This window comes from Oxyura jamaicensis, chromosome 28 (assembly GCF_011077185.1).
Source record: "Oxyura jamaicensis isolate SHBP4307 breed ruddy duck chromosome 28, BPBGC_Ojam_1.0, whole genome shotgun sequence".
Classification (NCBI taxonomy): domain Eukaryota; kingdom Metazoa; phylum Chordata; class Aves; order Anseriformes; family Anatidae; genus Oxyura; species Oxyura jamaicensis.
The window spans coordinates 2,556,054-2,582,234 of record NC_048920.1 but is presented as its reverse complement, the minus strand read 5'-3'; the positions used below and the strand labels follow the sequence as shown (position 1 = coordinate 2,582,234).

Sequence of the window (26,181 nt, the reverse complement as noted above, 5' to 3'; positions counted from 1 at the left end):
TGCTGCAGGTCTCAGTGCCTGGAGCAACGCCACCGCCCCACCACGGCCCCATCGATGCCTCCGGACGGGCCCTTCCCAGCCCAGGAGCCGGGGAGCTGCAGACAAGACCAACACGAGGCTTCGCTGCACCCCTGGGCCACCGAGGGCTCCGGGACACCTCTCCCCATCCTCCTCTCTCGTGTTTAACGCCAGCCCTTTTCTTGTGGAATCTCTCCCCCACCATCTCCTTGCCAAGCACTCCCAAGCCTACCCAGGGGGGTTAAACTCCGTAAAGAGGATTTGCTCTTGAGCTCGCAAGACAGAAGATGAGCAAATCCCTTCCCGTGCTCTAGCAGGGATCCTGTGTCTCAGACCCACCAGCCAGGGGAGATTAAGGAAGAAGGAGAGAAAGAAAAAAATCCCACCCATCACTCACTGCCACGATCTCATCTGAATTTAAGAGCTGAGCTGGGATGCTGCTGGGTCACTGCTTGGGCTGGTGGAGGACCAGCAGACACCGGCGCACACTGGACAGAGTCTTCGGCTGCGCTGCTCAAGGTCAGCAGCAGAGCCAGGGAGCCACTTCCACGCTCCGTGCTCGCCGATTTCCTTCTGCCTCGTCTACCCAGGGAAGCCTCTGGCTCTTGTCACATCCTTGCAGAGGGCCCCGGCTCCAGCAAGTGCCCGCAGGAGTTACCTTAGCCCCACGGAGCCCCACGGAGCGCCCGCGCGGTGCCAGGCAGGAGCAGCGCTGAGCCGAGCAGCTCGGCCAGCCAGGGCTCGCCTGCAATTTCCACCCTCCGCACGAGATGCGAACATTAAGAGGCTGCTAAACAAGCAGAAATCGGGAGTAACGTCCTCCAGCTCCTGCCTGCCAGCCCGCTCTCGCCCTGCTGGGTTCCTTCTATCTGATTTTCCTCCCTCTCTGCTCCGAGTGGCTGTAGGAGCACAGAGGGAGGAGAGGTCCTGCAGGCCAGGATCCGTCCCACCCAGGGGGGGCTGCGCTCGGTGCCTGCGATAACGCAACCCGTACGCGGCCAGGATGCATCAGAGGCTGCTTAAAACGCTGATAAGCGTTCAGAGGCTGCTAACACCCCTCCTGCAGCAGGCTGTGGGAAAGGAGCTCGTGAGAGGACCCCGGGAGACCCCACCCGTTACCCCAATCCCAACAGCCTCCACCTGGCAGACAACGTCTGGCTGTGTTTTGCTCTAACCCAACGCGAGGGGGGCTTGGACGGGCTGGCGAGAGCTCCCGGGTTCCTTTGCGACCAGCCGCTGATCACAGAGAGCGCGCAGCGAGGTTTTGTGAGCAGGCTGCCCGCGGATCCGCAGCCTGGGGTTTGCGACGCTGAGCGGCACAAACGTGCACCCCCTGCCCCCGGGACAAGCAGGGGATGAATGAAACACGCCATCAAATTCACGCGGCACGTTAAGACCATCAGCACGCGACGGAATGAGCCTGGCGAGGGAGCAGGATGCTTTTTGTCCTCCGTTTGAGGCAGGGCAGGAAGAGAGCTGCCCCCGAGAAGCAGCCGAGGGCGGCGCAGGGAGCTCGCCAGCACCCAGGACCCCTGTGCCCGGCCAGGCAGCGCCTTGTCCATCCTCGGCGGCGCCGAGCCAAACGGGAACGGGGCCAGCAACAAATCTCTCCTTCGGACGTGCGGAAGCCACCATATTGCAGAAAACGCTTTTATTCTCGCCGCGCCATCTGGAGCCGCTGGGAAACGCAACTCCTCTGTCCCCATCAATTACCGAAGGGAGAGATCTGCGGTCCCTGAAAGGCAGAACTGGCATTTTCCCTCCCTGCAAGGGCTCAGCCCTCTCTGCAAGGCGCGTGGCTCTTCCCAACCCCCCCCCCCCCCCCCCCCGATTCCGCCGCTCTCTGCTTTTGGGAGCTGCCCCCCAGCCTCTCCCAGCCCAGCTCCGTGCTGGCCCCACGCCTTCCTGCAGTGCCACGTCCCAAGGCAGGAGGAGCTGGGGACCCCCCACCCGCTCCCCTCCCCAGCTCAGGGATGGAGGCAGGGGACAGCACGGCAGGGCCACGCGAAGCGTCTCCAGCAACTCCGTGGGGTTGATTGTGCAGCGGGGGCAGCTGGGGGCACGGCCAGGTGCTGCCCATTGCCCTGGAAGGCCAGGACCACGGTCATGCCAGGACCACCACCCCTCCTTCCAGAACGGCATCATTCCAGGACCACCACCATGGCTCCTTCCAGAACACCATCATGCCAGGACCTCCATCCCTCCTTCCAGAACGGCGTTGTTCCAGGACCACCATGGTTCCTTCCAGAACATCATCATTCCAGGACCACCACCACTGCTCCTTCCAGAACACCACTGTTCCAGGACCACCACTGCTCCTTCTAGAACACGGTTGTTCCAGGGCCACCACCACTTCTTCCAGAACACCGTTGTTCCAGGACCACCATGGTTCCTTCCAGACCACCGTCATGCCAGGACCACCATCAGGACCACCACCGCTCCTTCCAGACCACCGTCACACCAGGATTTCAAGCAGGCCAGGCACGCGTCTGTCTGCCTCCAAGGGCTTCCAAACGTGCGATGCTGCCTTGGGCCAGCAAGAGGGACTCGTTGACCTCCCCAGCTCCCGCCTGCCTTCGCTTCCTGTGGTTTCACACTCTCCGGATGGTTCGTTCATGCTGAGCACGTCCCCGTGCCACGTCCGTCAGGCAGCGGTGCTGCACGGACGGCCCCATCACGGGGACAGCACAGGGAAGAAACCGAGGGGTGGGGGGGACCCCAAACTCCTCTCGCTGTAAAAGTGCCAAAGAACCACCTCAGATCTCAGCTCCAGGCCTGCTCCCTCCTGAATTAAAGCCCAGACCCCGCAGCGAGGCGATCCCAGGGCGGCTCTCGCCTCGGAGGGGTCAGCGTGCGCGGCGCCGAGGCCACCAATTAAAGCTTTTAACGAGGCAGCCCCAGGACCCCACCAAGCCCCGAGCAGCCTTCGCCCGACGCTCTCTCTGCTAATAGCCAGGTGCCGCAGCCGAGCAACGGGTCCGGACTGCCTGAAATCCTTCTGACACACGGGGACCGGCTCCTTCCCCTCCCTGATCCCAGCACATCCACACGAGCAGCAAGGCAGGGTGCCAGGGAGGGGCTTTAATTTGTTTTTAAAGCTTTCCCCCCCACCTCTTTCCCACCACAGCCTCAGTTCAGGCTCTCTCGTTAATCTAATTGTTCTCCTAATGAAGATCTGCAATTCCTCAAACATTAATTACCAACGGCAGCAGCGGCAGCAGCTGTGGAACAAGAGCTCCCTGTTCCTAATAATACGCTTCACACTTTTGCCTGCCACAGCTCAATTTAGCTTTGCGTGATTTGGCTGGGGGGAGATAAATAACATCCCAGCTCCGGGGCTCTGCAGACAGCCCCGGAGGAGGGGACGCTCTCCCCAAGCCCACGGGGCTCCGGAGCACTTCAGGTCCTGCAAAAAAAAAGCCCCTTTTTTAAGGGACCCCCAGCTCTTGCTCCGTTCCCGGCCCCGCGGACGTCGGGCGCAGCTTTGGGCAGGTGTAAGGAGCTCTGCGAGCAGCTGGAGCCGCGCCAGCTGGAAGCAGCAGCGAGGTGCCGCAGCCGCGCAGAGCCTCGGTCCCCGGCCGCAAGCGAAGATCGACGGTGGCACGGGGGGGAAGGAAAGGCAGGAAAATGAGAGGCAGGGCAGGAAAAGGAGAGCCCGGGCAGGGAGGGAGACGAGCAGCGCCCCGATGGGCTCCGGGAAGGAGCCAGTGGGAGCAGGGGAGGGAGGAGCGCAGCTGGAGGGAGGGCGACGCTCGAGCTGGGAGCTCTTTGTTTGCTCCCGGTGAAATGGAACAAGAAATGAACGGGAAGGGTCGCGGTGATGGGAATAAAAGCTGGGAGCAGCTGGAGGGCTGGAGGGCTGGGAGTTTCTGCAGGACGCCGGGGCGGCACCTCAGGGCTGGAGGGCAGCGCCTGCAGGTCATGGGCTGGTGCGGACACACGGGGGTCCTGCAGCCCCCCGGGGGGGCACAGGGGCCGTGCGCACCCCTACTGTGCCTACAAAGCAGCAACAGGGGCCGAAGAAAACCCAAAGGCACGGGTTTCTGCAGGAGACCGAAGCTTTGTGGGGGTGGCTGATGTCCTCTGCGCCCCCTCATCGGTCTCGTGGCTGCCCTGATGCGGCCGTGGAACACCCCGGCCTCCAAGGGCAGCCCCCTGCGATCCCAGCGGCGTTGTCACCTCCTGCCCAAGCACGAGCAGGGAGAAGGCGGTGGGCAGCCGAAGGGCTGATGCCAGCCGAGCCCCTCCGGACAGAAGAGGCTCGGAAGCACGGGCTGGAGGAAGCAGCTGGAACGGCTGGAGCCGGCAGAGCTGGAGCAGCCCCTCTCGCCAGCGCCGCGCAGCCAAAAATACACAAGGGGAACAAAACAAAACCAAAAAAAAACCAGCCACGAAGAGTTTTCAGCGACAAAAGCAAACAAATAGATTTGTGAATAAATATTGATTTGACAGGAAGTCAGAGAAACCCTTCCAAAAACACGCGCTGGCACCAGGCTTCTTCTCCCAGCACGACGAGCAGCCGTCGTCGTTTCAAGCTCTGGGTGCCTTTGCTCGGCTGAAAATCCGAGCTCCTCTGCGGGGTTTCTGCTTCCAGGGGGCACCGGGCACCGCACGGCAGCGTCGTCTCGTGGGATTTCAAGAAATAAACTCGAGGGTCAGCCGAGGAGCCCGCGCCGGGCAAAGCACGCAGTGCAGCAAGCAAAACCCCGTTTATTTGCCCCGAGAGGAGAGCTGCCGGAGGCAGCGTCGGACACGGCGCGGTTTGGTCGGAAGGAGTTAAATCTTTCCTCCTGCCAAAGCGCGGGGCCAAGGGATGCTGCTCCAGGCTTTTTGCTGACCGCAAATACATCTGCGCATACCCGGCTCCGTCCCGGGCGGACACACCGGCCCTTCATGGCAGGAACACCGCACTTCGGCTTTGCAAAGATTTAATTATTCTGCCCATCAGGGGAATTGGGAGACTCGCTTTCCGTAACAAAGTGGCCGCCTCGAGGGGTGAGATGGGCCCTGCTGGGTGGACGACAGGGCTGGGATTGCTGGCAGAGGGCCGGGCCTGGCACACAGCGCAGTGCTGTCCCCTCCCTGCCTTCGTGTCGGGGCAGCAAACCGCGGGCTGAGCCCCGCTTGGTGGCACGCAGCCCCCAGAGCCACAGCAAAAAGCAGCCAGCACCAGCAGCGCTCGTCTCCGCCGGTTCCCTCAGCTTTGCTCAGACCCAAGCGGGATCCAAAGGGCAGATTTCGCCTCATTCATCCCCAAAACCATCACGCTTGGGGGAAAAAAAAAGACAGCTCCTGGGGGTTTTCAGGCCATTGCCAACTGGAGGGCTGGGGCTCAGCTGAAACGTCCCGGGCGAGGTCTCGGTGCTCCATCACCATCATCGCAGCTGAAGACACGGGAGCTCGGGGCGGCTGCATCTCGCCGCGCATCCCGAGCTCCTCCAAAAAAGGTTTCCTTTGTTCGCCTTCGCACGGCGAAGAAATCCCGGCCCCGTGAGCGCCATGAGGGGCCGGTGACGCTGATCACAGCTTTCCTGCTCATTTCTTTTTCAATGAGTGAATTAGCAGGCAGCCAGCCGACTTGAACATCCCCTTATCTCTGCACCAAGCTCGCTGCTGAGGATTTGCATAATTTTAATCTTTCCCACCAATGAGCATGAAAAAATTAGTTTTCCACTATTTTATCTTCTATTTGTGTTCAATAAACAGAGCTGGCGGCTTTGCTCCATGTATTTATGCTGGGAAACGGGAGGAAGGAGGAGGTAGAAAAATCCCACACGTCCAGCGTTCGGCCAGAGGAGAGTTAAACCCGCGAAGGGAGGCAGGGTGGAGGCTCTGCAAAGCCCCTTCCCGGATTGCAGCTGCAGACAGGTTTGAGATTGAAGCCTGGATTTCCTTGTCCAGTCCCAGCTGTTTTCCCTGGAGTCCCTTCCTATCTCCCAGAGCAATTACCCCGGCTTCCTCCCCGATCAAGACCTTTGGTTTTTGTCTCAGGCAGAACGTGCCGGACTCCCCACGAAGGGGCTCCGGGTCCCGAGAACATCCCGGCTTCTGGGACGGGCTTGGAGGTGCCCGGACGGCGAGGTCCCACCTGGAGAAAACTCATCCTGCACGCAGAGCTGAGCACCTGCAGGGACCGGGTTACCCCAGGTCCCTCCTCACGCTCCTGCACCTAGCGAAGGTTTCGGCTCCTCGTCGCTGCAGGTCCTGAGCCCTGCAAGGTCCCGAGCCCTGCAAGGTCCCGAGCCCCGCACAGCAGCACCCGGTGGCTTCAGAGCGCTGCCCCTCGTCCTCCTGGCTGCACGGCAGCAGCCCGAGCGTGCCCTTCCCTTTGTTTGCAGCGTCCTCCAGCCGCATCGCTTCGTGGAAGGAGGGGAAGGAGAGGGAAACGCGCAGAGAATCGCCGCCAACGCAGAGCTCAGGGTGGTTTTGAATTTAATGCGTTCTTTAAAAGAGCGGGATGCACCAAAAATTAAACTTGTCTGGATTAAAATATACTAATAAAAAAAAAAGGCGCTTAAAAGAAAAGAGCTTCTGCGCTTGCCCCCCCTCCTGCAGAACTGGGATGTCTTTTTGGGCAGCATGCAGCGAAGGACGCCAGCGGCTCGGCGAGGGATGCTCGGGGAGCTGCTGCAGCGAGCCCCACACCCCACAGCCCTGCTAGCTCCGGGTTTCACACCCAAAATCAGGGCAGCTCCAAAGAAGAAGAAATCACAGAGAACATCTGAGGCTCTCTCCTCCCATGTGCCCCGCTCCTGAGCAGGGTGGAAGACGCGGCCACAAAACCAAGGCCTAGATTTCCTTCCTCCCTGTGGAGCAATCAGAGCTCTCCGGGGGTGTACGAGGCTGGGGGGATGATTTCCACCATCCCCAGACAACCTGGCTCGTCCTCTGTGCCCGGGGCGGCCCCGGGGAGGTGACCCAGGTGACAGGGAACTGCCCCGAAGCACAGGGACTAACAGCAGCGGGACGGCTCACGGGCCAGGTCTCCACGGGGCCCCCTGTGCCCTTGCTCCCGAGGGACGGGACGGGCACAGGGATGTGCCCTGGCTTCTCCCTCGCCTCCCCGGCCAGCTCTTCCCTGCGATCCCGGCCTCTGCGCGGACGTGGCCTCTCCCTGCTCCAGCTGCTCTGCACCCGGAGGTGCAATTACCTTCCATACGTTCTCTATTTACGCTCCAGGAACCATATAATTTTCTAGACCAAAAACATAATTAAAGAGTCGGAGCTGCCTGGAACGCAGCCCTCTCTCCTGCCATCTCTCTTATCTTCTCTAAAAATACCCCGGCGCGGCAGCCCTGTGCCAAGGGTCAGCTCGCGGCGGGGCCGAGCCACGCAGAGCGGAGCAGCCCCGCTGGGACGGGTGTCCCGTTAGGGGAACGGACCCAAACTCGCCCATTTTAGCCCCAAGAAGGGGCTGCCCCGCTGGGAGCCCCGTGCTCTGCATCCAGCCCCGTGCAGCTGCAGCTGGGGCTGCGAGGGGTCGTTCACGCAGGGAAAGGTTAATTCCGATTTAACTTTTAATGCAGTTTATCTAAGCAATTTTCAAAGCCCTGGGCAGAGGGACTGATTGCGAATTAAAGGGACTTTGATGATCTCTGCTCTTCCAGCAGAACCGTTCTGGGCTTGGATCCACTTTATTCCAGAGCAAATCCACCCGGCCAGAAGATGCAGAGGAAAACCAGACCCTTAAGCCTCCGCCTTTTCCTCAGGGAACAAAAAACGATGCCAGGCTGCAAACCTCAGCTCTTGAGGCAAAAGCAACCAGGGAAGACAGGCGGCTGGGGAGCAGGAGCCCCAGCTCACCTCCTACAAACACACCTCCCACCTCCACGTGCACCTGGCTGGCAACAAACCCCAAGCAGCTTTGCTGTTTGCCTGGAGAGCGCTCGGTGAGGCTGGAAATTAAATAAAGTGGGCAAAAGGCAGCGAGCACAGCAGGGCGCTCGCAGCCACCCGTTTCAGAGCGATCACGCTCCCGGGAGAAGCAGAGCACTCACCAGCTCTCTGGGATTTCTCTCTGTTCGCAGCCACGGCGCCGCTCCAGCCAGGGCTGGGCGCCTCCGGCAGCCGGCTGCGGAGAGCAGCCCTCGGCCCTGTCCCGCTCATCCTCACCTCTTTAAATGTGGTGGTAATTTCCTGCTCCCTCCCCGAGCATCACAAGCTCAGTCTGCGTTTATAAAGCCCAGGCCAGGCTTCAGAGGCACTGCCAGCCCCGGCTGCGCTCCTGCTCACGCCCCCTTTCGGGTTTGAAACAAGCTCACGTGCGCTCATGGCAGTCACCCCCAAGAAAATCCCAAAGAAACCCCTTTTGGACAGAGGACACGCACCCACGAGGTGCCCGCGCGTCCCTGGGAAGCGCCACACAGACACGTGCTGGAGGCAGCCCCTGCGCAGGAGCCAAACCCAGGGGGTGGTGGGTGCCAGGGGGGCTGCAGGCAGCACGGTGCACGCCGGGCTCCCCCTGCCCCGTGGTTGGCTTCTCGGCACCCCACAGCCCGCTGAGCATGACCGAGGCCATGCAGGGGGACAGCAGCAGAGCCGTGCACACACTGCCTGGCCTCCTCGGCCCCCTCGGAGCCTGTGGGCAGGAGGAGCGAAGGAGCCGACGGCACTCGCCTGCGCCTCTCACCCCTGGGGAACAGTCGGTGCTTCTTCCCATCCCAGAAAAGGAAGCAGCGGGGGGCCCAGCAGCCACGTGTGGATCTGGGGGACACAAAACACTTCCCCGGGCCTCCCCCTGCACCCACGCTGCGAGGGGAGAGCCTGAGGCAAGCGGGGCCTCGCGGGCCGACAGACGCCGGGGCAGAGCCGCCTGCGCGGGGGTCAGGCGCTTTCCGTGAGGTGAGAGGCAGCCCGAAAAAGAAAAGCCCAGCACCCACGAGCACAGCACCAGCCCGCGCTGCTCCCCCTCTCCTGCGTGGACCCGCGGGCCCGATGCTGTCCCCGTGTCCCCGGGGCTGAGCAGCGCGGCCGCCCCCCGCGGCGGGGGGTCCCGCAGCCGCACCGCACGCGTGTGGGGAGCGGAGGAGCGAGAGCAGTAAGTGGGATGGGGGAAGGAAATAAAACAAAAGGAGAGTGAAAACCAGCTATGAAACAGCCCCCGGGGAGATCCACTCGCCTGGACTTGCTGTAATTGCGCTGCCTCCCAACACAAAGCTCTTGGCGTGGCCCTCTCGTAAAACTGGGAGAAGGAAGGTTGAAAAAAATAAATTATTTTTAAATATCCCGAAGGGTCAAAAACAACCTTTTAACTCGTCAGCTAGCAAGTTCAAACAGGACCGCGAGCACTGCTTTCCATAGCTCCCAGGGACAGACACCGAGAGCAGCCATCTGAGCCCGGCTCCTCCAGGCGTTACGGGTTATCCACAGCCAGAAAAACCCAGGTAAAGGGACCGGCACCGCACCCCAAAGCCACTTCCTGGCAGCAGCAGCGGCCTGGACACAGCTCCGCAGCGCACGGATGGGCTGATGCTCTGAAATGATCCTTCCTAGGCAGGCACGGGACGGGTCCACCTTGAGAGCCCCTGAGCTCCGAGCCCAGCTCCATCGCCCCGTGTCCGTGGGGAAATCCCTTCTCCCCGCAGCTTTCCACGTCCCTCCCTGTAACTGCGCCCTTCGTCCCTCGTCTTCTACACCTGCACGGAGCCAGCTGGGGAGGAAAGAAGCTCTGCTGCCTCCTCCCCCCTTCACCTTTGCAAAAGGTTCAGCCGAGTGCAACCCCCCCTAACATCACCGACTCTCCAAGCAAGCTGCTCCTCGCGAGCTTGGGGCTGGCTCGGTTTTAGCGCGAGCTTGTCAGAGCCGTGCCCAGAAGCCGAAGCACGTGCAGCGTTCCCAGGAGCTGGTGGGGAGCGAAGAGCCGAGGGACCCCACAATTCTGCCTTCACTTGGTCATTCGCACGGAGGCTGCTCGGATGTAACCTCCTCTTGGGATCGCTCGGCCCTTACACGTCCTCCAAGCAGGGAGGTGTCCTGGTGCTGTTGCTGCTGAAAGCAGCGGCAGGAAAAACTTCGCAAAAGTCACTTCCATGGCTTGAAGTGCTGCGGCCCTCTCCCTGCAGGAGTGATCCTCGGTGCCAAGCTTTTCGGGTGCCCTGATGGAGTCCGACACGGGGAGCGGAGGTCCAAAAGCTGCTCCAGCGCAGGAGGAGGTGAAGGGTGCTCCTCCCCCTTCACCCTCGGGATTGTTTCAGATGGCCCCAAATACTCTGAAATAATCCTTCCTACTCAGAGACCGGACGGACCCACCTCGAGAGCCCCTGCGGTGCTGAGCATCCTCGCCCTGGCAGCCCAGACCCTTCGAGGTGTCCCTGAGTTGGCCGAAACGTGGGGCTGCCCCCGGGTTGTTACCGCTCTGCCCTTGGTGCGGCTCCGTTCACGCCACATCCAGCAGCAGGCTGATTTTCAGCTTGTGAAGTGAGCAGAGGAGGGGTCTGCTGAGGACTTTTCCCTGTTTGTATTTTCCAGCTTGGCCTCAAACAGTGTTTACAAGGGAAAAAAGGTGTCTGAAGAAGCAGCTTAAAAAAACGCACGCGTTTTTGTAAATCCTCCCACTTCCAAGATCGTATCAGCAAATGAAAGAGGGAGGAGGACTAAAAAACATAAATAGGAGCTCCACATTGACAAGGTCCCTTTGAACAATTTTCAAAGAGCTCCACTACCAGTTCTCCTGTTTGATTTTGGGTTTTTTTTAGACTGCGTTCCTCCACGTACCAGGCGACTCCACCAGCTCAGGTCCCTTCTCTGACTGTTCCTAGAAGAACGCAGCCCTGGGTCAGCAGCCTCGGAGCCTTTCAGGCGTCTGCCCGGGGCCTGGGCCGTGCCGGGATCTATTTCAAGGTTTGCTCGAGGCGGATTGCAGGGGCGAGGGGTTGCACATCGATGCCGAAGATCCCGGAGCTGCTCCCAGCCCAGGCGCAGATCCGCAGCGGCCGTTTCCCCTGGAGGCAGCGGCTCCCTTCCACCAAGGACATCCACTGGGGAGGAGAGCTGAGCCTTTACTTTAGGTGGGATCATTAGAAGTGAAAGCAATCAGAAATCTTGAGCAAACACCGAATGCTGGCAGTCAGGAGGAATCTAAGACATCGGAGGCCTTTGCTGGATGCCCTGACCTCGTCTATAAACGAGCACCTTCAGGGATCGACCTGCTACACCCGGCGCTAAGCAGAGGAAAAACAAAAGCCCCAAACCCCACGGCCAACAGCCTGCCCCCAGAGCAGGGAGAAAACACTCCTTCAAATCAGCCACCCCCTCCTGAACCCAACAATTTCATCAAAGCCAGGAAATTCTTCATTTTTTATCCCAAATGGAACGCCAGGAATTTGGCACCAAATCTTTGGGTACCAACGGATCCTCCTGTGTGCGGGCCGGGGTCTGCTCCGCTGCAACGCCGACGGCAGCCTGGCAGCTGCAGCCTCACCCGGCCCAGCCAGACGCAGTTCGAGGCCTCTGCAAAGGAGCTGCCGGAGCACACGTGCCCCTTTTCTCAGCGGTTCTCGGTCAATAGCATCGTCCCCCCGTGGGGCAGAGGCGAGCAGCCCTTAATTCGGGCTCAGGGCGAGGGCAGGTGCCGAAGGAAGCAGCTGGTGGGAAGGACCAGGCTGCCCTCAAGGTTATCTCCCAGCCTTTGCTTGCATTTCTCCAGCTCCACCAGAAAACCGAGCCTGAAAAGGGAGAAGGTTTGGGGGATAATATAGGAGGCTGGGGCAAATCACCCACCAGCCAGACCAGGGTTTGTGTTCAGGGAAGCTCCAGGCTCTCCTCTCTCCTGAAGCAAATTGCAGGACCCAGGCTTGATGCACTGACTACAGATCCTCACCATCTTCAGAAAAAAAATAATAATAATAAAACCCAACCTGCATGAGGCAGCCCTGGGACCCGCACAGCTGAGGCTGCAAGTGGTGACAGCAAAGTCCAAGGGACAATTGAGTTTCAGATTATGAGGGGAAAGAAGAACCGCTTATACGTGCGCATAAACCGTAAATAAATGAAAAATAAATCCCATGGAAATGGTGACAGCAGCCCCCAGACAGATCTTTACAAATTGCCTTTTACAAGTAAATGACATTAGATCAGGGTTTATGGGCTTCCCTGGGATGGGTCCGGGCAGCGCTGGAAATACTGCGGCGGCAGCCGTCAGGCGGAGCCGGGAGGATGTCGGTGGTGCCCACAGCCTGGACCTGCTCCCCAGCAGCAGGATGAGCTGGGGGAGAGGAAAGAAACGCAGGCCGGCATCCCCGGGCAGTGGGGAGCACTGCTGGACAAGGATATTTTCCATTATCACCCCAAAAGGGTCGTGGAAACGCCACGGGAGTCAGACCCCGCTCACCCTTCCCGTGGCGACCGCGGTGGCCAAATGGCCCTGCCTCAGTTTCCCCCAGGGGTTACATGAAAAGAAAATGCTCGAGAGCTGTTCCCAGCGCCAAGGATCTCGGTCGCTGAGGATGTTGAAGTGCTCTGAGATTTCTGAAGGAGCCGCTATAGGAAAAGTATTAATTTAAATATCTCGTGGCACCGCACGTAATGCCTGGCAGATTTCCTTCCATTCTTCTATAATAGCTTAATAATCTTCAAAACAGTTTCATTGTTAATGCTCCTGTTGTGTATTTTATTAGGGCTTTTTCGGCTGTAAAGGAAGGTAAACACTCCACGTTTCCCTAGCACCTACCAAAGCGCCTCTCACAAATCACCATTCAAGCTTCTCAGGCTCCCGTGCAGGGTGGGGGGACCCTTCCTATTCACACTCGAGAGCATCCCCCCCTTCATCCGAAGCCACCCAAGATCCTTTGAGGTTAAAAACCTGCAAAAACGCCAACTCCGCCTTCCTCCCCCGGTCTGTCAGGGGCACACTGGGAGGAAGGAGGCAGCGCCTTTTTCTTTACCTGTGACAACGCGGTGGCTACTGCCCAGCCCCCAGGAGGGCTTCTCATGCATCTCCTTCTCCGCCTGCTGCCCACAAACTCCCGATGCTCCCTTGGATGCTCCCCTGGCCCTCCGCCGACACGTCCCAGGCACTCGCCTGCTGCTGCATTTCCTGCCCGGCTCCCCCCGCTTTGGGGTCCCGCGGTCCCACCGTTATCCCCAGCCCGAAGCGCAGAACGGAGGCACCAGCGGTGGCAGCGGCTTAGCCAACCCCGCAGGATGCCCGCGGTGCAAGGGATGGAGGCTCCGGCACAAACCTCACTTTAACAGACTTCAGCCTGCCCGGGGAGGGCTTTTAGCTGGTCCCGCGTGCAATTCGGGACGTGCCACGGCCGAGAAGGTGAGATCTGCCAGGGCTGGGCTAGCGAAGATAAAGGACAAGCTAGGAGGAACGGAGGAACGCAGGCACGCCGTCTGCCAGCACAGCACCGCCCCTGCTGTACCTGGAGAGGAGCCGGGCGGTGCATTTGTAGGTAAATCCCAGCCTGAGACAGGAGGAAAAGAAAGGGGGAAAAAAAAAAAAGCAAAAAAGCAGCGGTTTTGTTTGGCACTCCTGGGGAAAAAGAAAATGGAGAAAAAGAAAAGAGCCTCCCCCCTCCAGAAAACAGACAGGAATAAAAATGCAAAATCAGCCAGAGCTCCTGATGGAAAGGCTCCAGGGTACAGCCAGTTATTGGAGTTTTGCAACATAAAGCTTAAATTATTTATTATTATTTTTATTTTTCTAGAAAAAAGCGAGGAACAACACGTCTCCTTCCTCAAAAGTTAACAACTGCGCGACATCATCTCCGCATTGTCTCCCTGTTTTATCGCCGCGGTGCAGCGCTGAGCAGATTCCACCCCAGGGCAGACACAAAACCACAGGGCCACGGTTTCTAATTATACCCTCTATTCTCAGGGAAATGGTTTATTTATTAGCTCTTTGAGCTTCCCTTTCATTCATTCTCAGGCCCGGTCCCGGCAGCAAGGGGCTCTCGACAAGAGGAAATTGATGAGGTTTGCTCTGTTCTCTACCTTCCCAGCTCTGCGCCCTCCCTGGCAGCCTCTCCCTCCTCTCCCAGCTCGGCCTTACAGGCAGCCTCGTCGCTTTTAATTCAATAACTCGCAGTATAATTACTCCGTAATAACGCCATTATCTTAACATTTACTCAGCAGCTGTGATCCCCTCGCAGCGGGGCGAGGAGGGAGAGGGGAAGGGATTCTCCGGGGAGCAGCCGTGGGGGGAGAGCAGCCTTTGTGCGGGACAAAGAGCCCCAGAGGACCCCAAAAGAAAGCCCAGCTGGAAGGGGGGGGGGATGCTCCGGCTCAGGTGGAGGCGCTGAGCCTGCCCCGCCGGAGCCCTTCCATTTTATCAGCCTTCTGTCACAAGCTGGCGGGTTTTGTACGCGGAGGAGGGAGACCAAAGGGACAGCCCCGCGCCTGCGATACCACGGAAGCCATTTAAGCAAACACAGCGCCTCGTAACCGCCCCGAAAAAGCCCTGCCGCCAGGCAAACGGACCCAAAATGAGGGCAGGCAATAGGAAGAGAGCCTCTGAAATCCGTGGTGTGCTCTGGGCTACAGGAAACGGGATCACCTGCTGCAGAAGTCATCTATCAAGACGCAGATATTAACCGGGTGACGTAAGGCATTTACACATCATCTCAGCCGCCACTACAAAGACCTGCTTTAATTTTTAATCCAGGAACCCATCAGAAAAAGGCCTTCCACGTTTCCCAACGGCACAGTTGGTCAACAGGGCAAGAAATTCTTCGAAACCCAGCCTGAAACCGAGATCACAGCCAGCGAGGCGGGGAGCAGCCCACGAAGTATCAGACATCCCCACCTCCGCGCTTGCCCAGAAAGGCAGAACGTCGCCCTGCAAGTCTTACCTGGCCTTTGCGAAGAGCCGGGGAGCTGGCACCTTTGGCCTCCTTGCCGCGGTTTTATTTTCTACGATATTTAAACAAACAAGCCCGCTGCTTACTTAGGCAGAAATGTTCCTACACGCACGGCAGAAAGAGCAAGTTTCTGCAGCCCCTGCCTAAGCCAGCGGGGTTTCGAAGCCTACCAGGTGAGGTCAGGTTCACGCAGATATCAGGGCCTGAAATCACACCCGAAACCCAGCCCGAATCACAGAATCCCAGAATAGTCTAGGTTGGAAGAGACCTCCAAGATCACCGAGTCCAACCTCCGACCTAACGCTAACAAATCTTCCACTAAACCATATCCCTGAGCTCTACATCTAAACGTCTTTTAAAGACCTCCAGGGATGGGGACTCAACCACTTCCCTGGGGAGCCCGTTCCAGTGCCTCACAACCCGTTCAGTACAGAAGTTCTTCCTAACATCCAACCTAAACCTCCCCTGGCGCAACTTGAGCCCATTCCCCCTCGTCCTGTCCCCAGGCACGTGGGAGAACAGACCGACCCCCACCTCGCTACAGCCTCCTTTGGGGTACCTGTGGGGTGCGATAAGGTCGCCCCTGAGCCTCCTTTTCTCCAGGCTGAACAGTCCCAGCTCCCTCAGCCGCTCCTCGTAAGACTTGTTCTTCCCCACGTTACCCAGTAATCATCATCCCAACGTTACCGAGTAATTCCCACCGTAACGTCGCTGCTCCACACGCACGCCGCAGCAGAGGGGTAAACACCCTTTATTTGGAGTGATCATCCATCGGGTAACGCGGGGCTGTAATTCCATCCAGCCATCAAAGCGAGTCAGCAATTACATAAAGCACGGGAGGAACGTGCGGAAGGTTTGTCGTTAGAATGGAATTTCCTCGCGTTCCCGGGCTGCGTACCGCTTTGTTTTTTCATAACGCACACCCAGATGATTTCAGTCTCAGATCTGTTCACATGCCCCTCTCACACACCGATTCACTGGGTACTGCTGCTGACAGATCACATCGATGTTAATAAGACATTTTACGCTGCCTTCCCCTCCACGGGAAACTTCCAAAGCAAACGAAGGCTGAAACGCAGGCAGGGGGCTGAAAAATCCCATCCTGCGCCGTGAAATCCCTCACAAGCAGCCCGACCTCAGCAGCCCCAGCCGCGTGTAACTCACGCTGAACGGGATTCTTCCCGCTTTCGGCCGGGATATAACGAAGGATGCTACAGGGAGCCCTTGGTACAGCTCAGGTTCCCTTATTTACACCGTGTGAAGCCTTTACTGCCGAATAGATCTTGCGTGCGGACGTAATTATACGTATACACATGACCATAATTAAATCTACAATAAAGCAGATAAGACACTCGGAGATGCATTAGCCAGACTCTGTCATCGGCTTTTTATGCCTCTTTAGTTCGGATTTAGGGGAGGTGACAAAGCCAAGCCCTAGGATGGAGGCAGCTGCTTCAGGAGCTCTGTAACTCCCTGCACCCCCTCCCCATGCTCTCCCACCCGACCGCGATCCCAAGCCCCGGGGCAGGGGCGCGCGGTCCACGCAGAGCCCCGGAGCTCAGCCTCCTTCCATCCAGAGGAGGAGCAAAGCCCCAAACCCTGGCAAAAGGCACCAAACCGGCAGCCTCGGTGCTGCTGTCAGCATGACCGTACCCGCTCCCCTCTGCCGAAACCACCCCTGGCCGACACAGCTCCTGCTTCATGGATTTGTAGGCTTGCTGGCAAAACTCTCCTCCTCGCCGTCCGCCCGGAGCAGATTCCCCCTCGCCCAGCGCAGCAGGGAACCGCACCAGGGCGCTGCAGTCGCTGTGATTATTTGGTTTTGTTTTCGTTTTTCTTTAAAGATAAAAATACATCCAACCACTTCGCTTGAATCGCGCACCCCAAATCAGCATTCGTGATCTTTCAGAGGGTTTTTTGGTTTGTTTTTTTTTTGGAGAAGAAAGGGAACCAGAAGGCACGCTGAGCCGCGCGCTGGAAAGCCACCCAAGATAAACCGGGGAAGCACTAAACATCTCGCCATTAAGGGGGAAGAGCTTCCAACTTCGATGTGACACTTGGCTGTTTGCTGCCACTATAAACTACGGCACACTAGAAAAGTTTGTTAAACGCTCCATAAACTTTAACGCGTTGCAGAACCGCTTCGAACCAGGGGTTTTATTTGGCTGTCCACGAAACCGCGCTTCGTAACAGGCAAAGAACACCAAACGCGTGTTTGTCTCTAGAAAAAGCCTGGGGATGTTTTAATCTCCCTAGTCCAAAACGGTGAATTTGGGAAAGGTGGATTTTTAGGTGGGAATTACCCCAAAAGAAAGCCCCCACACCACGATCCGCGTTAGGAAGACAGCCGAAGATCCAACAGGGATCGAGTCTTTGGGGCTCACCCCGCCCCCCGTCCCTTTACATTTTGAGAAACAGCTGAATCCCGGCAGCACCAGGAGAGCAGGGAGGCACTAAAAGAGCTCCCCTGGAAAGCAAATCACAAGGAAAACAGCAGAGCCGAGTCCACGCTTCATGTTTGCGACATATCCGCCTCGACTCGCATTTCCAAGCCTATTCCAGGAGGCCTAAACCAGGGCACCAGCCAAGAAGCAAAACTAATCTTTATGAAAATCCCCCGAAGATTTGAATATTAATGTTCAATCCTCGCCGCGATGGAAACAGGAGCCATCTCGTGATTTTGCCTTTTTGCCCCCAAAGCCGGAGGGGCACGACCCACCTCCCTACGGGAGCAGCGAGCTGCCACCCCACCGCCCCCATCGCTTTTCCCTGCCCTCCACCAGCATTTCACACCGGACCCGTGACGCTTTCCAATCTTTGGTCCAACGAAACTCGCTGACAAACCTAAAAATCCACCAGCTGGCTTAAGCATCATTGGCTTTGCATAAAACCTAAAGCCCCTTGCAACACGTCACTCATCTTCCCCACGAAGCCTCACGGGAGCTGGGTGCTCCGACAGCCGCGCGGCTCCGTGCCTAGGGGTGGGCGCAGCCTGGGACGAGGTGCACGGCACACCCGGGGATGTAGGCAGAGGGGAAGGACGGGGGCACAGCCCCACAGCCCCGTGCAGCCCACCCGGCACGCCGTTGCCGTTAGCTCCTGGTTTATAGCAGTTCCTCCAGCGCCGGCACGAGGGAGAAGCAGGGAGAGAAATTCATTTGGAACCACAGCCGCACCTGGGGCTAAATCATTCGGATGCGATTTACGCATCCCCACCTCTCAGGGCAGTGCATAAAGCACCGCGCGGGCCCATCGCTCATCTCGGGATATTGCCGGGGAAGGCGCTGTCAGGAGGGTGTTTCATGGCGCACGAGGAACCGGCTCGCGCTCCGTGCGCCGCTCCACCTCCGGTAAGAGAAATGGACTCCCGGTAACGGACTGCAATCCCTTCCCTTCCAGGAAGGCAGCTCTGCAACCATCAAACACGTCAGGCTGGAGGCAACGGTGATTCATCTCGTCGGGAGCACCGTCGCCGGCAGCGCCCAAAAGCAGACGCTCTGGAGGAATTACCTGTCTGGGGGAAGCTTCTTCCTAGCTCCGAGCCGCCGTCGCGTGGCGTGGGGCCCGGAGCAGGACTCGGTCCGGCAGGGCAGGGACCCCAGGGAGCACTTGCATCCTGCAGCATCCAAGGCACCAAATCCATTAATGCCGGAGAAAAAGCAGCCGAGACCCCGGCTGTCGCTCCTCGAAACGTACACAAGGCTCTTGGTGCGAAGCGGGGATGGCTCAGGACTGCTCCGAGGAGGACAGGACCCGCAGGACGCTGCAGTGCCGGCAGGAGGTGAGGAGATCGGAGCCTTCCCGGCCACCAGAGCCCCCCCCCTCCAGCGGGTGCAGAGCCCCAGGCCATTGCTGCCCCTCTGCCGGCTCCCCTCCAGCCCCAGCGTGAAGCCCAGCCCTGGGCTGCTGAACTGAGCCTTTGAACCGAGCAGCTCCCACTTCTCACACCAACACGGCTGCGCGGTGCCCTGCGCACGTTTTTACAGCGAGTTTTTCCCTCCTCTCCCCCAGATTTTTCCTCCTTTTCTTCCTTCAGGTTCACGTGAAGGCATTGGCAGGATGGCGGGGGTAATTCGTTCCCGTATTTTTCCTTTTTTCAGGGCAGCGTTTTGAGGCTTTCAGGCACCTTGAGGACAGCAGCCTTGCCGCCACAACCAACGCTTTGCTCACCACGGAGAGGAAATCAGAAGTCAAGAAGGGTGCTCGGTACCCTGCCATTAAGGCTACAGCAACACCAGGCAAGACGATGGATCCCAGTCCAACCCAGTCAATGCCCCTCAGGCCTCTCGGGGTTTGTGGCACCTCCCTTTTCCCAGTCCCAAAGTTCCCTTTGTTACAGGTGAATTTGCTGCTCTTCCCCCAAAACCGAGTTTCCTCAATTTCTGCTGGGAAGGAGGAAAGAAACTGCCGGGGGCTGGGCTCTCTCTGGGTCCCTCCCCGCTCAGGACAAAGCCAGCCCCGAACCAACCCGCTGTTCCCGCACCCCCGTGTGCACGTGCAGCCCCAAAACACGAACCGAGGACCCCAATGTGCCTCCCGGAGAGCTCGCAGCCGCGTTTCCAGCAGGCCAGGCCAGCAGATATTTAATCTCCCGGGCCGTTTTTACACACGGCCCCGATCCTCAGCCTGGCCAGAGATTGGATTTCAGCGTGGCTGTTCCTCGAGGTCCCCATTTTGGCCCGGTCCCGGTGCCCTCCCCACTAACACGGCAGACAAGGGACGGGGATTTTCCACCCCCGCCTGGGCACTGCGGGCACAGAGCGCTGGGCGAAAGGCCCGCGCGAGGCGCCCCAGCGACAGCACCACCAGGCTGGGCCCTGCCCCAAGAAAAACGGCAATTTTCCCCTTTCTGGGCCGAAGCGTGCTGAAATAACAACCCCCGGGGGAGGCTTTGAGAAGTGAGGATTTTCCCTGCTTCCCCTCGAGGACACGGGGGCAGGAGGCGTCCCGCACCCCACCTCCAGCAGCTCCAAAGCTGCCGATCCCCAGCTCAGCCCATCTGGTGGCCACGGGGAAAGACGGACAGACGGATCCTGTAACGCACAAGGAGAGGCTGCTGCTCGCTCCCTTAAGCAAAGGATGAAGTTTTAATTTAAGCCGATCTCTGGGGAGGGGAGGTTGCTGAATCCATAGGCAGGGAATGAACCGACCGACCCTGAGGCCACGCAACCCGGGTTCCCCAGGGCTACGAAGCCAGGGGACAGCCCGGAGCAATTTGCTGAGGGTTTTTTTTTATCCCTTGCTCTGAGCGCGCACGCGTGTCCCTGGTGCCCCCTTGCAGAGCACACGAGTGACATTTCTTCGGGGAAACTGGAAAGGCTGTTTTCTTCCCAGCCCCTCCCCCTCTGCGAATCCTCCCCTCTTTGCAGCTTCCAGAAAAAAACGCCCCTAATCCCCAAATTCTCTCCCTACCTGCAGCAAGCGCTGAAACCCTACCCGTCCCTTCCCCCAGCCCTCCGAGAGCACTAATCCATCAAATTCCCTGGCCTTGCAGCCCACCCCCAGCCCCGACAGCAGCAATCCTGGCACCAGATGTCCGCTGACAAAGGCCAACCATCAGAAAGCAACCGTCCCACGGCGGGGTCCCGCCAAACTCCCCGAGCACCCTTCCTTCTTCTGCCGCAGCTCCGGGCACCGCTGTGCTGCACAGGGGGCACCCAAACCGCATCCGAGCCCACCGAGGGGCTACGATCCCCCCCCTCCCCTGCTCAGAGCATTTAATCCGGGGGGCGCTGCTGAAAAATAAAAGGGATTTTATTTAAAAATAAATAAATCAGAACCCCCCAAGCAAGACATCTGCACTCTGTCCGCGCGGCGGCCGAAGCAGCATTAGCGGCGACTTGGTTTAAGCGCGCCCGTTACAAACCACGTCCCGGCATCCTCCTCGCCGCCTGCCTGCAGGATTTAGCTAGCCAAAGCGGGCTCCAGATTAGCCGCCTGGATTATCTGCGTTTGTTAAACCTGACCGCAGGCCCGGCCTTTAAAACAACACACCCGGCTCCAGGGATTTGCAGGAAGGAAAGCGGAGGAGGGGGTAATCCCCACTCGGAATCCTCAGCGACTTCTCCAACGTGCTGATGTTCTTACCCCTTCTTCCTTCCCCTTTTTCTCCTGTTTGTGGGAGTTTGGTATTACTCCTTCCACGCTACAAATCCCCGGTAACTTCTCCAAGCCGCTGATTTTCTTCCCCTTTTTTCCCTTTTTCTTCTGTTTGTGGGAGTTTGGTACTTTGCTTACGGTGCTAGAGCACGCTACTCGCATCAGCCTCCTCCGGCAGGTCCCGCTGGGCACTTCGAGCCTCCCAGACACGATTTTGAGCTTTCCCACATTTCCTACGAGGAGCCGTGCGAGGCAATGTGCCGCCGGGACCACGCAGCAGGGACGGGCTGCGCCTGCAGAAGCCCTGCCTGAAACCCGTCCCGAAAAAAAGCCACGATCAGAGCCAGCCCGAGGAGCAAAACCCCACAGGACGAGAGCGAAACCCCATGGGACGGGAGCAAAACCCCGTTTCTCCATCTAGGGATTTGCCACCACCTCCACAGGGCTTCACACCCCGCAGCCCGGCGGTGCCGAGGCTTTGGGGGAGATGTTACCTGTCATTTTCTGTGTCACGCCCGGGCTTGGTGCTGCGGTTGCAGCACCGTTTTGTTTATGGCATTGCTGCTGTCATTACAACGATCCGACATCAATTCCGCACGCCGATTCCGTAACAATGCTGGCTGCTATTATAATAATGATCCCGCCTGAATGGCACAGGTGCCATTATCAGAAAATCTGTTTGTAAGAGAGAATCAGCTGTAAAAAGAGGCATTACGCCCAAATGAACTATTGAAGAATTACCATAAACAGGGGGCCGGCCTCAGTTCCCTGAGCGGCACCGGGCTGGATCCTCCTCAGCGTGAAGGGATCGAGGCAAAAGCAGCAGGCACGTCGTCCTGCGAGCGGCGAGCTCAAAGCATGGCGTCCCCGCGCCAACAAGACGATCTCTGCACAGCCTTTACGGCGGAGCTTTTTTTGAAACACACCCATACAACCCCCTGAAAAGCTTTACTGGATATAGAGAGGCAGGGCGGCTCCTTCGCAGCCCCCAGCTCGGCCAAGCGCAAAATTCAGGTGGCAGCCGCTTCGGAAATGATCTAGGATAACGTGGGGAACATAAAGGCGTTGCACGGTGCAGCCCAGAGATCTCCGTGCCCGCGTCAGCCCCTGCCCGTTGGCGGCTGTAATTCCCCCCAGGTGCCTCCCTGCACGAAGCACAGCAGTTCTTACTCCTACCGCAGAGTTCTGGAAGGGCGGCTGCTCCTTCAAAGCCAGCTCTGCACAGATGCTTTCCCTCTGTCAGCATCTGAACAAACACCGCGTCTCACACCTTCCACAGTCCCTAATTTTACCAGCTCGTTCCTCACAGCCGCGAACGCAGCATGAAATAAAGTCAAGCATAACAAGACGACGCTCCCCCAGTGCCTCAGGACGCGCTGCTATCTCTGCCGGGCCCGACAGCAAAGCCTCGCATGGGAATGAAGCACCCCCGGGGGTCAAAACCTCTTCCAACAGGGCAGAGGACGGCTTGCAGGGAGCGGTGATGGGATGGAGCACCCTTCATCTCCAGGTGACTGGTTAAAATTCAGGTGAGCAGCACTACAAAGCGGCTGCTACACCAGGCTTGCACGGAAGCCAGCACGAAATGAGCGAGTGGCTTCCATCCAGCTCTTTGTGGGCTGGTGGCAGACACCTTGTCGCTTCTCCACCCGGTACCACGGGGGCAGCCTCCCGAAAGGCACCGAGGACGGACTCGCGCAGCCTCGCTTTCCTCCTTGACGCACAGCCGGGCGAACCCAGCGCTGCCGATTTTTCTTCCCTTTTTTTCCCCCGCCCGCAGCCACACGCAGCAGATGGGGACGCTCGAGCAGAATCAGGGGTACCGGCTCTGCTCCCGGCCCCGCCGCCGACCTGCCATGAGGAGCCTGGGCTGCCGCTTCTCCTGCCTCGTCTCTTGTTGGCCGGGAGCTTCAAACCTGCGCCACTTGAGCACTTTTCGCTGGTAGGCCCTGAAATACTCCACGGAAAGGAGTTACGCATCGCTATTCCCATTTCACAGACAAGGAAGCTCCCAGATTGCCATTTCCCCAAGGCTGTTTTTCTGGCACGCTCCTTAGAGATTAAATCTCGTGAAAATAGCTGCTCTGTAGAAGAATCTGTACCTACAGGCCAGATTCAACAGCGAGGGTAAAGAAGGTGGTTGAAAGCTCTGTGATCAAGGCTAAGAAGCACAATAAAACGCCGTATCCTGCTTTTCCAGCTCTGCAGGGTAACGAGGGATTTCCTCAGATACCTGCTGCAGCTGTCACCTTTGCAGGAACTCAGCACCTAACGCTCAACTCGCTGTCTTCACGCCGAGCCCTCGGTGTTTATTTTGGTCTCCCCACCTCCCGAGGAGCGATGCGCGTCTCCACCGTAACTGGGTCTTTGGTTTCAACACCTTCAGAAATCACCGCTCTGTGTTTCGGCAAGAGGGGGAAGACGCAGAGCAGCCGGACCACGGGGCTGCAGCCCCGGCGCTCCCCCTCCGAGTGGCAGGAAGATTTGGGACACGCACCCACCCTTCTCCTTGAGGTGCTGCACCTCTCTGTGCAAGGGGGATCGCTGGCACTCTCCCAGGTCGATAAAGACACCTTCCCTCCTCCCTGGCAGGTTCTTGGAGCAGTAACACGAGGGGATTGCGACCGTTACGGTTTTTACACCAGGGATGGAAAGCAAGAGAGGGGAAGGGAAGGGAGGTCCTCTGCACAGACCCCTCCCTGGTGCAGAACCAGCGCAGTGAGCCGGTGCTGCCGTCGGGAGCGAGCCTTGCTCCCACGTCCAACACATTCCTCCCCAACGAGCGAGAGGGCGGCTGGAAAGGCACAAATCGTCTCCAGACGCTCGTTACGTTGGAGAAAACGCAAGTTGTGAAGAAACTGTTAACATAGCCGGATTAGCGCAAATACCGATTTTTCACTTCCTCCTTTCTGGTGGGAGAAAAAACCCCAACAACCAAACCCAACGGCGCGAGCCTGTAAATAAACGTTAGCCTCGCAAAGCACCGGGGCTGCCGAGCACCTCTGCAGCCAACAAGCAGGCCGGAGGTGGATCACGGACAAACGCCTGGCGAATGCTGAACTGGTTACGAGAGAAGAAAAATTCCTCAGTGCAGGTGGTTTGCTATTCTCAGAAAGTCTCTTTTCAGCAGATGTTCCTCTGTGTGCGGCGAGCCCAGTGTGCCTCAGCTTCTGATTTCTCCTCCTCTAAGTGATGCTTTCAGGAAAAGGGTAATGAAAGAACACGGAGATGTAGCTATACAAAGCACAGGCCAGAGAATTCTTTTCTTTTCTTTCTTTCCTTTTTTTTTAAGAGAGGAACCATAATATTAATGTTTGAAACTGCTTTTCATATATAGCAATGATCAGCCTCATCTTTACATTTTTTGCCCTAACTGCAGGAGATCTTTCCGCCAACGAACAATATAAATTTAAATTTAATTTCGAGCGTTCCTTTCACCGCCTCGAGTCAAACCAGCTGCTGCGAATTCAAAGTTAGAGCCTTGACGTAAAAGTTACCTGCGACATAAAAGGATTTTGCCTCTGCTACGGAAAGGAAGCATAAAGGGATAAAATACGGCCATTGCTCAGGAAAGTTGCAGCCGCACAGCTCCTGTAACAAAATGGAGCATTTCCCCCCCCCTCACATTTCTAAGGTTACACACCCCGGACTAGCCCGCACCTCGAGCCGTAGAGCAGAGCCCTTTTCCACAGCAGAACGCTGCTCTGATGGGCAGCGAGCCGTACAAAGCAGAGAAAGTGCGTTATACTTTAATCCCCGGGACCAAGCGCGGTTGTGCAATGTTTACAGCGAGTAAATTTGGGGTATTACTCAAGCAAAACCTGTGGCCTGACCCGAGCTGGGGGAGCATCGCGCACGCAACTGCTGTGGACCCGGGCTGCCTTTTAGTCATTAGAAAATAACAGGCGTTCCCAGTGCAGGAAAAAAACACAAAGGGGGTAAGAGAAAGGGGTTATTTGGGCCAGTTGGAGAGTTGTAAGGCAGGCGCGTGAGGGGGAAGCCAGACACGGCTTCGCTTTTGCCTCCTGCTTGGTGGGGAACCGCTCCGGGAGGCGCTGGATGGGGAACCGAGGGGACAAACCCCGCGGCCCCTGCCTGGGCCTGCGCTCCCCTCTGCCCATCGCTCGGCTGCTCAAGGCCACGGCGAGGCCAAGGGCAGCCGTGCAGAAGCGGGTCTCGTCTTTGGGTCTTTCACCGTAACCCCAAGCCCGTCGCCCTCCAGCCCCTCACGTCCCCACACCCCGCTCTCCCCTCAGCTCCAGGCCCCAGCCCTTGGGGCCGCCGCGGGGATGCTCCCCGGAGAACCTCGCTACCGGGGCTGGCTGGGTGGGTTTGCCCTTTTTAAGAACATTTTTTTTTTTTTAATTTAGAAAGAAAAAAAAAAAAAAAGATTTTTGGAAATCAAACCGCCTCTCCTGAGTCTCGCTTCGGTGCTGGAGGGGTCCCGGGGCTCTCCGAGAAGGGCTTGGGGAGGAGGGCACCGGGGATAAGAGGGGCCGGGGCCGGGCTCGGCACTTACCGGCAGGGCCCCGCCGTCCCCTCGGCACCACCGGGGCCATGGGCGCCGCGACCCCGCCGAGGAGCCCGGAGCCCGCCGCGGCCCGGGCGGAGGGAGGAGGAGGAGGAGGAGGAGGAGGAGGAGGAGAAGGAGGAGGAGCCGGGGAGGGGCCGGGCCGCGGGGCCCCGCCGAGCCCAAGCCGGTCGGGGGGAGAGGAGCGGGGCGGGGAAGGCGCTGGGGGCACCGCACGGAGGGGGCGAGCGAGGCGGGAGGCCCCGGGAAGGGGAGAGCGGCGGCCGCCGGGGCTCGCCTGGGTCCCCCCTTCCCCGCCCGCCTCAGGGTGCCCGGCCCCGGGGAGGGCTCGTCTTGGCCCGGCTCAAGGCTTTGGGTCCCCCCCCTACCCCCCCGGGACCGGTGCTGCTGGGTCCCTGCCCTCACACAGCGGCTCTGGCATCCCCCCCAGCCTGGGACTTGAAGCTGGTTGTGTAGGGGCCCCCCTGAGCCTGCCCTTGGGGCCCCCTCATCCCGCAGCCTGGCCTTGTAGGGTCCCCACACAGTGACACACACACGCAGCCCCTTCCCCACGGCTAGCACCGTCCTCCCGAAAAGGAAGAGTCCACCCCAACACACACCATCTCCCACGCATCAGGGGCGCCCCAGCTCCCCGAGCACGCCCTGGACACGCCACCACCGTTAACTCGTCCCCACGGGGCAGCTGCTGGCAGGCAGAGCCCATGCAGTGGGGAAACTGAGGCTGGTGCTCGC

At 58.6% G+C, this 26,181-nt stretch overlaps 1 protein-coding gene across 17 annotated transcripts in view; it reads right to left on the bottom strand.

Moving 5' to 3' along the window:
- PTPRS (protein tyrosine phosphatase receptor type S) overlaps positions 1 to 25,571 on the bottom strand; it is a 131,178-nt gene extending 105,607 nt beyond the window's left edge. For 16 of the 17 annotated variants that reach the window (XM_035347977.1, XM_035347985.1, XM_035347980.1 and 13 more), the window contains exon 1: positions 8,979 to 8,995. The gene's annotated coding sequence lies outside the window, so the exon portion shown is untranslated. Of the gene's footprint in view, positions 1 to 8,978; positions 8,996 to 25,437 lie in introns of those variants that run through there. The other variant, XM_035347978.1, reaches the window with a different exon arrangement.
- Positions 25,572 to 26,181: the final 610 nt, after the last annotated feature.